Here is a 13831-nt window from a genome sequence, read left to right on the forward strand (position 1 = left end):
CAGCCTTCTAACTAACAAAATTCTGTCATTTACAGAACTTAGGGGTAAGGCTGCAACCAGCAAAGTGATGATGTGACATTCATTGTACAACATTATATATTTTAGAAAAGCCTAGCAGAGCTTCCTAGTGGCCTCTGTCTTGCTGACAGTGCAGCCTGTAAGATGATTCTTTGGGTGGGCACAGCTGGCAGAAAAAGTTCTTGAGGAACTCAGAGTTACAGTAATGGGATGGGAAGGGAAGGACAAGGCACATCAGGATTCCCTTGAACTGGAAAAGTGGGGGTTAAGGAAAGACTGAGCTGCAGTGTCCAACCTGGAAAGCATGAACTGACACACAGCAATTCACCTGGTGATAAGGCCTTGGGTTCTTTACACAAATAACCGAGCTTAAATAAAGAGATTGTAATCAGGATTCAGGAAAGATTTTTCTGCTTTTGTGTGTAGGTGCTGGTGGGTTCGGTCTGGACCGGGCGTAGACGGACGGTCGGGAGATCTCTATAGGCAGATCTTGGAACATGCGGTTTATTGCAAAGGGCGTGGGTATAGGGGCACTGCTCAGAGCTGCAGCTGGCAGCTCTGAGCAGGCCCAAGAGAGCAAGAGAGTAAGCAAGTAAGAGAAAGAGAGAGCGAGAGCAAAGAGAGTGAAGAAGAAGTGATGAGAATAGAATGGAATGGAATCGTGAAGTCCTGGTTACAATACAATAAATCATCTTCTGTACTGAATATTCTAATTGTCACTAACCAATCTAATACAAGATACAAATCCTATAGCATTTACATACAGCCTGTAAGAGTTCTTATATTACCATAGAGTGTTACATCTTAACTTCTAAAAACTACTCTTTGGACCCCTTCTGCTGAGCTAGTAGGGTCTGCTCTGACCCTTGGACCTGCCTGCAAGCAGAGGGTATTGTTCCATCAAGAGGGGATTACCTTCAGTCGGCCATACCATTGTTTTCCAGTTGTTCAGTAACTAAGACTTGGTATTTCAAAAGTGGCTTTTATTTCGATGTTGCCTGTAGTTTTCATATTCCCAAAATCTTTTGTCAGGCAATCATATTTATAAGGCTTTCCTGTTTCATCTTCCCCAACATTGTGGTTTATTACAGTGAAATCTGCCTAATCTGTTGACAGAGCTCCAAAACACACAGGTCAGTGCTGTGGTGTGTTAGCAGTGAAACATTTGCCAAAACCTATTGAAATTCTTCATGTACTTCAAGCACTGGCATTCTGAGCAGAAACTGGTGCCACCTATCATCAAAAATGAGGAAATTAAACACCAAAATGATGTGTTTAAACTGAAGAAACTGCTATTTTCATTGCAAAGATGATTGTTTTATATTAAAAAGCAATTAGCAAGATGTTGGGGCTTCTCAGGATGATTCTGGGTGAGGTGGTGACCTGGCCACTCTCACCCTGAAGAGGAGGTCAAGGCTAGACAGATGCTGGATGTTCTGGTTTTGCTGGTCAAAGGGAGAGTTATGAGATTATAATCTGCATCCAGGGTACAAATGCAAGTCCAGCAGATCAGCTGAGGTCCAACTCACCGCAAGTAAGTAGTTAAATATTTTTGTGAATCTGAACATAAATAACTTTTTTCTCCACTTTTTCTCTTTTTAGATGGTGTAAGTCATTTTGAGTCACTCTTGAGAGCAGAGTGTAGGCTCATTAAAGTGACACAGGTATTTTGAAAATGTTTTTCCTTTTTCTTTGGAAGGGTACATTGGAATGATAACCCTGTTGGAGTTTTTGTTTAAAATACTGAGAATACATCCTAGCCTGTCCAAGCCATGTTTTTTCCCTCACAGTCTCAAGCTATCATAATACTGAGGCCCAGGATACTGCATTATGCCTTCTTTTTCTGAAAAGAAATGAAGTTCAAAGCTTCAGTGGGCTCCTGAGGGGCAGTGAGGGATTTGTGTTGTGTTCAGCCTTATTGGAAAAAAAGTCACCACACTTTTCATCTCTTAGAAGCCTGCTTCATGTTTTGATCCTGGAGCCAAATCACCTTTCTTAAGTCTGAATCAGAGACCCTTTTTGCCAGCCATCAGACCAGGGTGACACAAGGCTTTTCTCCTTCTTTATGACTCTGTGTAACTATTAAACCTATTCAAGACCTTACAGTTCTAATGGTTTTGAAGTAAATTTTTAAGTTCTTCGCCTGAGCACAAGTCAAAACAGTGAACCTTTAGGTTGTCTTTCTTTCTTTTCCTTTGAAATGCATTGATAAATGCATGGATGATAAATTTAGTCTGAGACAAGTGCACACAGCATCATCACATCTCACAGAATTTTTCTTTCATACACCAGCTGAAGATTCAGCTCAAGTAGAAAAATGCTGGCTGCTTAGAAAAATGAGGCTCCTAATCAGTTAATTTGTGCCAGGCCTGAGGACTTCATGAAAACCTGTGGGTTTAATGTGCCATGTATACATATCATCCATATATTAATAAGAGACATTCTGAAAACTCCTCCCTCTCCTCCTCTTGTTAATGTGCTGATGAAATCTGATTCAAGATAAGGTTCTGACTTACTCAGTGTGTAAATATCGGTGTGACATTTATCACAGAGCTTTTATGTCACACAGAGGCCAAACAGTAAAAGAGCATCAGCACCATCATAATAGTGGAAAAGATGACAAGCAAAAACTATTTTAAATATGTTTTTACAGTCTACACCTCCACCATGCATCCCTCCCTCCCTTCATGCCCCAAGGTGAGTCTCTTGCTGCCAGAACTAAGAAGTTCTGGTCTAGCGATGTTTTGTTGTACCTTATTACATAAAACAAATGTTTTTCCAAAAGCTTTCTTACATGAAGGCAATGAAGTAAATCTAATCTCTAACGTTCAGCTCAAGCTTACAGAAGGGCAAAGAGGACTCTCTTTGGCTTGGATGGCATTTATGGCCTGCAAGCAGCTCATGGATAGGAAAAGGCAGCATGCTGTTCTCTGTAGGATGTACAATCTGAAACAATTTTATCAGAAATGCTGGATAGAACTCTTAATAAGCTGGAGTTAAACAACTGGGTGGTTTTATCTTGGAGGGAAAAAAAACCCAACCAAAAACCAGTACATTTAAAATCTGCCATATGCACAGTAACTTGCAGTTAGTAATTAAATTCTCACAACATCCTTCCATAGTGCCAGGCAGAGCATATTGGCTTAGGTTGGCCTGGTTGTCGAGCGTGAACTGAAATGATTTCTAACAGCAATCAAATACATTTTGAAATATGCTCATAAAAATGCTAGCTCAGAGGCTCAAAGCAATAGTGATTCATGTATTAGCAAATGAACCTGTCCTCTGCAAGCTAGCCCCTGAAATGTAGTAAGGGGTCAGTCCAAGGAAAGAAAAAAAGTGTGTTTATTAAGATGTTGAGAGGTAGTATTTTGGGATGGGAGTTTGGGGTGACATCTATTCAACATCTATAGATTGTGGTGTTGGACTGGCCTCCAGAAGCCAATCTTTGTCAAGGATGCCTTTATCAAATCTATATCCACAGAGGGATTTAGGAAATGTACTTGCCAGAATCCCTCTGTCCCTTGGTGGCACCCAAGGTAAGCTCTTTGGTCCCTGTATCAGCAAGATTGGGACACAGAGAAGGTGAGAACAGCTGTCCTGCATCTCGAGCTGTGCTGTGAGGATGCTTAGGAAAGGCCTGTGGGTGAGACCTGGGAGATCTCAGATAAATAACACAGCTACCCTCCTCAACCACTTCTGCACATGTCCAAATACACTCTGAAGAGATTGTGAATTTTAAAAAAGTAGTAGTAATCTCCTCTGGAGCCTAATGGCATGAGCAGTGGCCAGATACCTCTTTTCTTCCTTGTTTTGAGCATGAAACAGGGGTCCGTTCTCCCTCTCCTTGAATGCTCATCACCTGGCACTCAGGAGGGCTCATGGCAGAGTGCCATCAGTAAAAAAATGGGAACAGGAGAGGAGAAGCAGCATGGAGAATGAATCAGTAAGGGCTCTATGGGAGCAGAAAAGCCTTAAATAAATATCTGCACAGAACCCCCACTCCTTGCATCTGAGATGATGGTCCATTGTATCCCACAGGCTTTAATTTGTTGCCCGAGGCTGCTCAGCTAAGTGGCACTTAGTGACTCAGGGATGAAGGGGACAGCAGTGCAGCCTGCAGACTCCAGAGAGCCGTGACCTTTCCCAGCACTGCGTAGAAAACCTGCCGATCTCACGAGGAGTGAACAAATCCGGGCGCCGCGGGCAGAAACCAGCCCTGCCACCATCTGCAAAGGTGACGCCTCATTAACCCCAGGCACAACAGCCATCCTGCTGGGGTAGGACACACAGGGCCATGCCACAAGTCTGGGGGCATGGCTGGAACCCCACTGGGGCAGCACAAGCCCTCAGTGACCAGGCCTCAAGAAGAGGCTGCCAAGGCCTTCTCCTCCCGAAGAAGGGGCCGTGTGCTGCCTGGGAGCAGCCCTTAGCCGGGACACAGCCACTGTCACTGTGTCCCTGTGAGGGGGAGCTCGGTGTGGCACAGCTGGCCTCCCTGGTGTCTGCTGCCTGTGGGGGTGGAGGCCTGGAACAGATCCCACCGGGAGACTTCTGGAGGAGGGCCAGGAGAGCAGGAGCTCCCAGCCACCTCAGACCTTAGGGGAATGGGATATATGAGCTCCCAGCCGCCTCAGACCTCAGAGGGATGGGATATAGGTCTTTTCCTGAGGGGCTGGAGGAACAGTCCCACATACACCCCAAAAGGGGCAGCATAAATGAGTGCTGTCTGTGAGGAGGCTCGGGGGTGCTCTGAGCTGCTCGCTGGGAAAGCTGGAGGATCCTGCACAGCCTGTCCATCCCTGGAGACAGAGCTGGCACCACAGAGCCAGACAATGGCCTCTGCTCAGCTCAGGGCGCTTGGGAAGCTGGGCACTGAGGTGCAGGAGGCAGAACATGTGGGCACAGACTGGGTTCATCATAGCAGCTCTTGTGTATTCTCCATGGGGCGTGGGCTAGAGCAGTCTTAATACACTTCATGCACTGAATTCGCTTTTCCTTTTCTAGCATGCAGATATATTTGTTTTCCTTTCCAAAACCTGTGCATGTCTCTGTTCCAAATGCTATTTTAAAGTCTCAGGTGTAATATCCCTTTCATTCCCCTGTAGGGACATCTGTGTTCTTACAGATTCTTTGGATGCCAAGCAACGTTTAGTCACAGAAATCTTCATAAAATAAAATAAAATTCTTCCTAAAATTCTTCCCTCTCCCCAAATATTCATGAGGGTTTCAAACTTTGAGACAACAACCTGATACTGGCAGAGCCTGGAATTTTCTCACATGAGGTGCTGCTGGGGGATCCAAGACAGAGATTTAATCAGGACCAGGGGCAGCTATCAGAGCAGGCTGTCATGCCTAGGAAACCTCAAATTACATGCTAATTATCCACCCACACTACCAGGGAATAAATAAATAATGACTTCAGCTTACTGTGCTAAAGATAATTCCAGTTGTTACCAGACTGCAGGCTGGGTTTTTTCTGTGGTGTGTTGGAGGTGCAATAAGGAGGAAGCGGGGTTGCTCAGGAGTGATGGGGTGGGTTTTGAGTCCCATGGGCTCTGGAGCAGCAGAATCAAAGCTCAGGGTGGTCACTTTGGAGGGGTGACTGCTGTCATTGCCTGCCTCCTGCAAGGGCTGTGTAATGATATGTGGCCGGGTATCTGCTCTTTTCCACTCCTCTTTCTTGCTGAGTAGTGTTGCATTTAATCACAGGAAAGGAAAGCAGGTTCAGAGAAACAGGCTTTGTCCTCACCTTGACCTTGCAAACAAAAGAAAATGCTGACAGGAAGATCCTTATCGAGTCAAGGTGTTAGAAGTATTGTTCAGACTTGAAAATTTCTAGAGCTCTGATCAAACTAGATTAGGCTCGTGCATGTGAGTGAAAAATAATGCCAGTCTTTCTTTTAAGCATTTGAAATGAAAGTTTGCTCACTTGCTTCTTTAAAAACTAGAAAAATTAACACTTTTTCTGTTCTAGGAGTTCTGTGTTTGTTCAAGTGCAAAGGCTGCTGGCAATAAGGGAAAGTACGAGAAGAACTGTGAAATTAATTAAGTTGACATTTCAAGAAAATACCTCTATTGTTGTAATCCTCAAAACAGCAGTATAAAGAAAACTTACGACATTTTGCCAAATGTTGTTTTTCATTATTAAGAAAAGCTAGAGATTTTGCTAAACTCTGAAACCCGTGGGTTTGGTTTGATACACATCCTGAGGGTGAGAGCAACTGTTTGTTGAACTGCAGGAACCTGGATGTATCTCTCCTTTCCTGTAGTTCACAAATAACGAATTGCTCCTAGATGGCATTTTTATTAATGAATTATCATTAAGACTTAAGTTCAAAATGTGCCATAACTTCTTTTTATGATTTTTTTTTTTAAAGTACGGTGCATGCTATGAAACCCATACAAATCTATTCTAGTTCTTTAAGGATCCCAGTCATTAATGAATAAGAAGGATAATTACCTCTTATTGTCCCCATTTGGGTGTTTTCATCTCCTTTCCTAGATCTTCCTTCCCCGTTTTAAATTTGGAATAAGTGATTAAGTGAAGCTGGTGAATTTTGTTAGCACCAGGAATAACTCTACCTGGATTTGAGGACAAAGGGAAGTAGGCAAAGAATGAGAAGTAGCAGGTAAGGAGATTAATGTAGGCAAGAAAGACTGACTATTCCCAACTTGCAGGTCATGGTTTAGGTGGGATTTTTTGTTTGTTTGGGTTTGTTTTTCTTTTTTAATCCAAGCTATTGAGCATTGATAGCTTTTTCTACATAAGCCTTTTCACTGGTGAAATTCAGAAGCCTGTATATGGCTCTGCTTCAGGGTAAAAGATATCTGCTAGGCAAAACAGAAACCAGTGCAAGAGTTCAGACTGCAAAGCAGGGCAGTAGAAGCAGAGGAGTCTTAACAATGGCCTTGACTGAAGGGGTGAGTTTTTTCCATGCTTCACATATTCAGAGACCTGGATTTGTTCTATAAAGTGATGAGAAAAATGGCCCACGTGGGAAACCATTATTGATTGCTTCCTCTGCCCTTCAGTGATAAATATTGTATGACTACCTGCTCATCCTTTGCATTAAAGGAACAATCTGATATCCATTTGTGTTTTCTCCACTGTGCTAGTATGACAAGCTCTTTCCTATTCTTCATAAAAAGCAAAACCCAAAGAGGTTTCTTCTGAATGCTGGATGACAAATAGGAGAGTAATGCCTTCCACAGGAAATTTCATGTTGCAGTTGTATACACTGTCAGGATTTTTTTTTCCCAAATTGATAGTGGAGAATATTTCAAAGCTGTTAATGTGGGGGATAACTTTATACCTTGAATGTGTTCTCACCATTAGGATTCCCAGGTCAGCTTCTGAAAAACACTTGAAAATGTTTATTTTGTTTGCTTGCAAAATCTGCACCTGCAGGCACGCTCTCTTAGAGCTTCTCAGAAATATATTGACAGAACAAAAGCAAAACTCGTGCTTCCAAACCCCAGTACTCAGCTGCAAGTAGTGGTTTTTTTCCTTTAGGAAACGCTAAAGGATCTTGATGAACTCAATAAGCAAAATCAATACAATAAAATTTAGGGATTTGTTTCTTCCAGCTGTTTGGTCTTAAAGCAAATATTACTTTCTTCTGCTCTGTAATTTTACAAATTTTTGTGAACAATCCAGATTTTATATTTAAACAATATGACATAAAATTTCTCAATTATTTCCACACCTTGAAGCATTAACAGCTGAAAAGAAATAGGGTCCTGGCAGGTTTTTTGTTGAAATCCCCATGTCACAATTCCTCTGCTTACTTCGTTGTGTTTGAACTGTGCTTGTGAATTTTCATTTTGGGGCTCATTTGGGCAAGGGATCTCCTTGACCTCTGGGTGGCCCAGCTCTGATACCCAGCTGTGACCCCCACATATCTTCCTTTTATTCTTCAATCTCCTGAGTTGCTCTGCACGTTATTATGCCATTCTGGATAGGTTCTTAATACCATCCATATTGATTTCCAGGAGATAAATGTCAGGCATGGTCCGTATGTCACTGTGATCTAGCACTGGCCAACCCAGGTGAACAGCAGAGGTGAGAAGCAGTGTGACAGCACCACATCATTTCTGGGACCTGCTCTTTGCCTGGGATAGACAACAGTTATCAAACCCTAATGAATAACTTAAAAAGACTTCAAATAGGTGTTGGTTGATGGAAAGCTGCTGAGGAGCTGTGGCTAGGTGGTGCTGTGCTTTGCTGTGCTCTGTTGGCACTGGTCCAGCTGATACGAGATGATTTATTCCTTGCAAATCAGCCCAAAATGTAGTTGATGCCTTTATCTTTCTTTCTGCAGCTCATTATAGCAGAACGTTAACAATACAGAAATGTTGAGACTGTCTTTCCCCTCTAGTGCAAACTGGCTGCTTTGGAGGTGCTGATTTACTGCAGTCCCTTCGTGAGGAGCAGCAGTTGGTAGAAGCCAAGCATAAATTGCACTGGAACAGCTGCTGTGTGCTGCAGAAACTCCACGCTGGGTTCTAGAAATTTCAGTCCACTCATCACTTTGTTTCTGCCATTAGACAGGCTCAAGTTACCAGGTCCTGTGGAAAACTACTCCTTAACCTTGTCCTACTGCTTTTTCCTGGTGTATGTCAACAGCAAAGTTGGGAAAATGCATATAATTTATGAAGTAATTTCAAGACTTTGGAATAAAAATGGAGAACCTAAAAAAAATCCTCATAAAATGCTGTGTTTTGCACTTCTTGAGGCTGGGGGAAAACTTGTGCCATATATTCATTATACATATGTTCTTTCATTTGGTTATTACAATAAAAATAGCCAGGGATAACAGCAAGGGAAAATCTTTCAGCTATGTTAAATCCCAACGTGTTGTTTGATAAGGGCAAGGCATCAGCATTATCAGATGAATTTTTAACAGTAAAATATCATTTTGGGAAAGATAAGTTGAAAGAGAGGACTGTAATATTAAGCTTGGGTTAGTTGTGTCTTTTTATCTTGTCAAGAGTAAGGAAGAAAATACTGTACTTCCCTGTTATTCCTTGTAAAAATACATAATTTAGAAGGTTAAAAATATATTTGATTTAACATAAATATTTCTTTTCTTCTGAAACTGTTTTGCAGAAGGTAACATTATTGAGAGAACCTCTGTTTTGGTTTTTGCAGGTCACATCTATTCTTATTTTTCTTTTGCAATTGTTCTAAAAAAAAGTAGCGCAGATGCTATTAAAAAACTCATTGCTCACCTTGGTTGTTATCACCTGGAAAGTTCTGTTTCCTCCAAATTAAATGTTATGGAGTAAACAAGGGTTAGGTGGCATGAATTAAGACCTAATTTAAGGCAGCAAAAATATACCAGCTGGATATTGGGGGACTGGGGATGGGGGTGGGGGGGGAAGAAAAAGAGAGAAGAGAAGGAAAGGGAAAATTGAGAATTGAGTTATGCTTCATATATACCTATCAAGTTTGTTGAAGGGCAGAGCTGATATGATGGAAGAAGAACTGTAGGATTTTTCCACTCTAAAAATTTGTATTAATAATTAAGTGATAAAATATTTAAACAAAAAGGAAGTGCTTATATTCAGACAGTGCATCACTTTGTCAGTGGTTTCCAAGATGATTATTCCAGGGTACATTTTTTAACCTAAGCTTTACTCCTGAGAGAAAAGGAGAAAAGGAATGTGAAGAGCCAGAAAAAGAGGACAACTTGGAGAAGCAAGTGAGGATTCCACATTCATGAGAGCAGAAGATTGGACCTTGCCTTCTCCTTTGGCAACAACTTGTTGTGCTCCAGGCTGCCTATCCAGTGGTTGGTTTGCTTTACCACTTCCCTCCCTAAAGCATTTGCAGTCCCTGGTTGGTTTCTATGAGTTGTTTTAAGCAAGCTTTAAGAAAAGACTAAGACCAGGACATTCATATGAATATTTCTCTGAGTAATCAAACTGTACAATGGTGAGCTGTTCCCAATTCTCCAAACCCACCCATCATTTTTGTCATATGCTACACAAACAGAGTTTGTTCTTTCCCACTGCCTCAGCAGCAGCTCACACAAATTTCCACAGCAGTACATGCAAAAAGCAATCCCTGGCGGTTGCATTTGTAGTTCTAAACAGGAAAAAAAGCATTTACAGTTAATAATCATATTTTATTGTGGGGCTAGCTGTTACAAAGACAGGCTGTTTCTTCCATACTGCCATTTCTGAGCCATCTAATGAGAATGTGTTGCCATAGCAACCAATGCCATAAGTACTTTTTTTAAAAAAGTAATTAAACTTTCTAAGTCAATTTTCCCTTACTTGTCAGGTTAGGAAATAGAATGTTGCTTATTGTTTTCTGCTGGAGCATTGAGGTAACTCAGAGGGCCAGCGGGGTTGGAGCTACCTGAGGAGATACCAACTATGCAAGCCCTTTGTTAATAAATTATTCTTTTTCTGATATGTGGCAGGTGTGGGAGGGCTCGATGAAAACTTGTGGATAATTCCATTCCAGCTGGATTGGTAGGGTGTTGCTAAATGGAGACATGAGGTTAAATACAAGGACTTTGCTTTGTGACCAGGTGAATGTACCGGAGACCAGGATGCCATTTCAACGTGTGTGAGCGTGATGTGAAAAACAGTGTCTTTTCCAGGCTGATAGTGGAATGAGACAGACATCCCTGATTCAAGCTCTGCTTGGTGCTGTCAGATTTATTTACCAGCCCTCATATGCTGTACAACATGGAGTTTATTTCCAACGCACAGAATGCCCTAAGAACATAACAGAGGGAGGGGACCAAGTCTGCTCAATTCCTGCAGAACAGGGATCTGAAAAGTGCCCAGTTCCCTTTTCTGTAGCTTGATGCACAGACGTTGCTGGCTGCCCAGGGCATTCTCTGCCCAGAGCGTGCCTTAGGAATACCCAGAACATATGGGCCAGCCACAGAGCAGGATGGAAGAGCGAGGCCCATTTCATGCCTCCTTTGATTCTGCTTGAATTTCCTGAAGTCACTGTATGCTTTTCCAATGCCTGTCAAACCTCATCTTAAAAACTACAGCTGTCAGCTATCAGATCCTACGAAGTTTATTTTAGCTACACTCTGCTTGTGCCCTTTAGCTCAAAAGAGAATGAGTCTCCAGCAGAAAACGGAGGGAAGAGCCCCTCAAGTGTTTCAATTTTTAACTGTGAAAAGGCTCTGTTTAAGCATCAGAGACAGAAGCAACGACCCAAAAAGCTGCAGAAACTTTAAAGCATTTCGGTTTTATTGATCATGCTATTTGCTGTTCCATTGAATTGATATGAAATAAGGTATAAAGAGATCTTTGTAGAATATTTGGTATCTTGACTTCCGTTGGACAACGGAAGATCCAAGCAAATAATGTAGGTTTTTTGTGCTTGGTGGCTGAAACTGGAAGCAAATTTTCTTTCAGCTTTGCCTGAATGCCACACTTCAGCTTTTCATACCAAACTAAAATTTGAGACAGGAAGGTTTAGAAGGAATTTTGTTATTGATGTGATTTCGTAATAGAACACTGAATTTAGCTATTAAAAATTACAAAGCCTGCTTATTTCCCCTTGAAGTGCAATTTTTTCCTGCTACCTAATGAACATCTCTAACCTGTCCAAATATGTCTGAAGGCTGATTTGTATGTCCCCAGCCTGTGCCAGCTGTTTCCTTCTCCCCTCTTCAAGAGTGCTGATACATGACAGGGCTCTTTGCAGTATTTATTGTTTTTGGACTGGCCTGTGCCCTGAGGGGCTCTCTGGGTGTCTCACTTGAAATCACTACAAATCCATGACAGCATAATTAGGTCAATCTGGTTGATGCAGGTGCCTTTTTAATTTGCTCTGGTGAATATGGAGCATTTTCACAATGACATTCCCTCTAGCAAATCAGAGCTCACAGATTGTCTTCAAAGCATGAGTTTGCTGGCTCTCAGAGCAGGAGAGTGATGGAGCAGCAGAGCAGCTTTGACATCACATTTTATTTTCTACCTTCCCTCTAAAGCCTGGTTAGCTGATATGAAAGCAAGAGGGCATTTGTCATGGAGGCTTTTGTTTCCCAAAGTGCAGATGCTCATCTCGACAGCTCGGAATCTTTGGGGGTGGGGGAAAGGCTGGGCAACAGGTTTCTCGTGTTTGTGCATGGGAGAAGGAGTCTGGCATTATCCAAACTCCCTGGTATATCCCTCAGCTATTAAAATGTGGAAAGAACTAGGAAGGAAGCAATAATGAGAGGAGTCACAGATATAAGACACAAATAAGAAAGAGTGAAATATAGTGTAATTTGACAGCAACGAGGAAAATACTGAGAAATCTATCACATCTGTGCTCCTGGTGTTAAGAAGGCAGAGAGAGCTGTTAGGGAGGCACAGAGCATGAACTCACAGTACTTTTATGCAAAGGCTACAGTAATGAATTCCAATCTTGCGTGGGAGCAATTCTTAAGATAAGCACAATGGTGAGTTTGGAGTATTGATTTTACTAAAAGGACGATAAATTGGAGTGAGTTGTAAAAAGTTAGTGCTGCCTGGAACAGTTCACATTAAATCAGTGCACAAGTAAAGAGGTGCAGGCTCAAAGGGGAGTATATCAGGATTGAATTTTGGATCTTGGAATCATTGCACAGTAGGGTCATTCCTTCTTCCATTCTGTTCCCTTTCCCCTGCCTCCTTTGTTGCAGTAACCCCTGTGGATAGATCTCCAATTAATAAAACTTACCTTTATGTATGCATTATCATAGTAAAAAGGCTCAAGGGGAGCATAATCCCTTCATGCCTGAGCAAATTTAAAACTCATGATTCTCCTGGGATGCTTGCTGGGAAATAGAGAAAGGGAATAAAGGGCATTCTAACATTTCTGCTGAATGATTGCTACTCCTTGCAAAGTGCTATGAAGCTTGTTAGATTCTGAACATTTATGGGAACCTTATTGCTATTAGATCCTTTGAAATGACTATAATTAAAAAATTCTGGTCCTTTTTACATGGAAGATCTGCACTGTGTGTTAAATCATTTTCTTGGAAGAGCCTGGGAGGAATTAGAGATGTGATTGGTACAATAAGAGCAAATGACTAGAAATATTTAAATTGCCTATGTTTTTTAATGGAAAATACTGTGAATGCCAGGTGTGAATGCACATATACATTGGCCCATGTTTTATCCTTGGGACACCACTCTGTGCTAATGATTACTGATATTAAAAATTCCGGGTTTTCATTGTTTAGTCTGTTGTGTGACTAGAGGAGTCAGGCCCATCACTGTTTGTGCTGTACAGAGCATTTATGGAACAGCAGCTGCCCCAAAAAAACTGTTAAAATCTATCAGGGCTGTAATGACAGACTCAGTTAAAGAGATGGGGTGAGGAAGAAGTCAATAGCCCAGTAATGTAATTATGGCAGAGTTATAATCAAAACACTCCAGCTTCCCAGCCATTGCCAAGTGGTCTTCAGCATGCCAAAAAGCACAACTGTAATCCAAGACTTTAACAATAACTTAGTGGTGGTGGAGGATTTGTGTGAGTGTTCACACCACACATGCACGTTCAATGCTATCGCTGCCCATTAAGCAGATTTAATAATACTTTGCAGAATTGTGGCTTTCATTAACAATCACCTTGAAGTGCCAAAGGGACAAATGAGAGGATGAGCACATTAAATAAAGAGATTTTTACTATTTGGCCTATCTGTAGAATATAGTAACTCCCAACTTCTGTTTTTCTCCAAGAGTGAGCACAGTCAAGGAATGTTTAAGGCCTGGGAGGAGCCTAAAGGAGCATGAGTTCCCTGTTCATGATGCTGGGTGTCTAACTGCAAGGAAATCCTCTTTTGCCAGAAGAGGAACCTGGAACCTC

The sequence above is a fragment of the Corvus moneduloides genome, chromosome 18 (assembly GCF_009650955.1).
Source record: "Corvus moneduloides isolate bCorMon1 chromosome 18, bCorMon1.pri, whole genome shotgun sequence".
Taxonomy (NCBI): domain Eukaryota; kingdom Metazoa; phylum Chordata; class Aves; order Passeriformes; family Corvidae; genus Corvus; species Corvus moneduloides.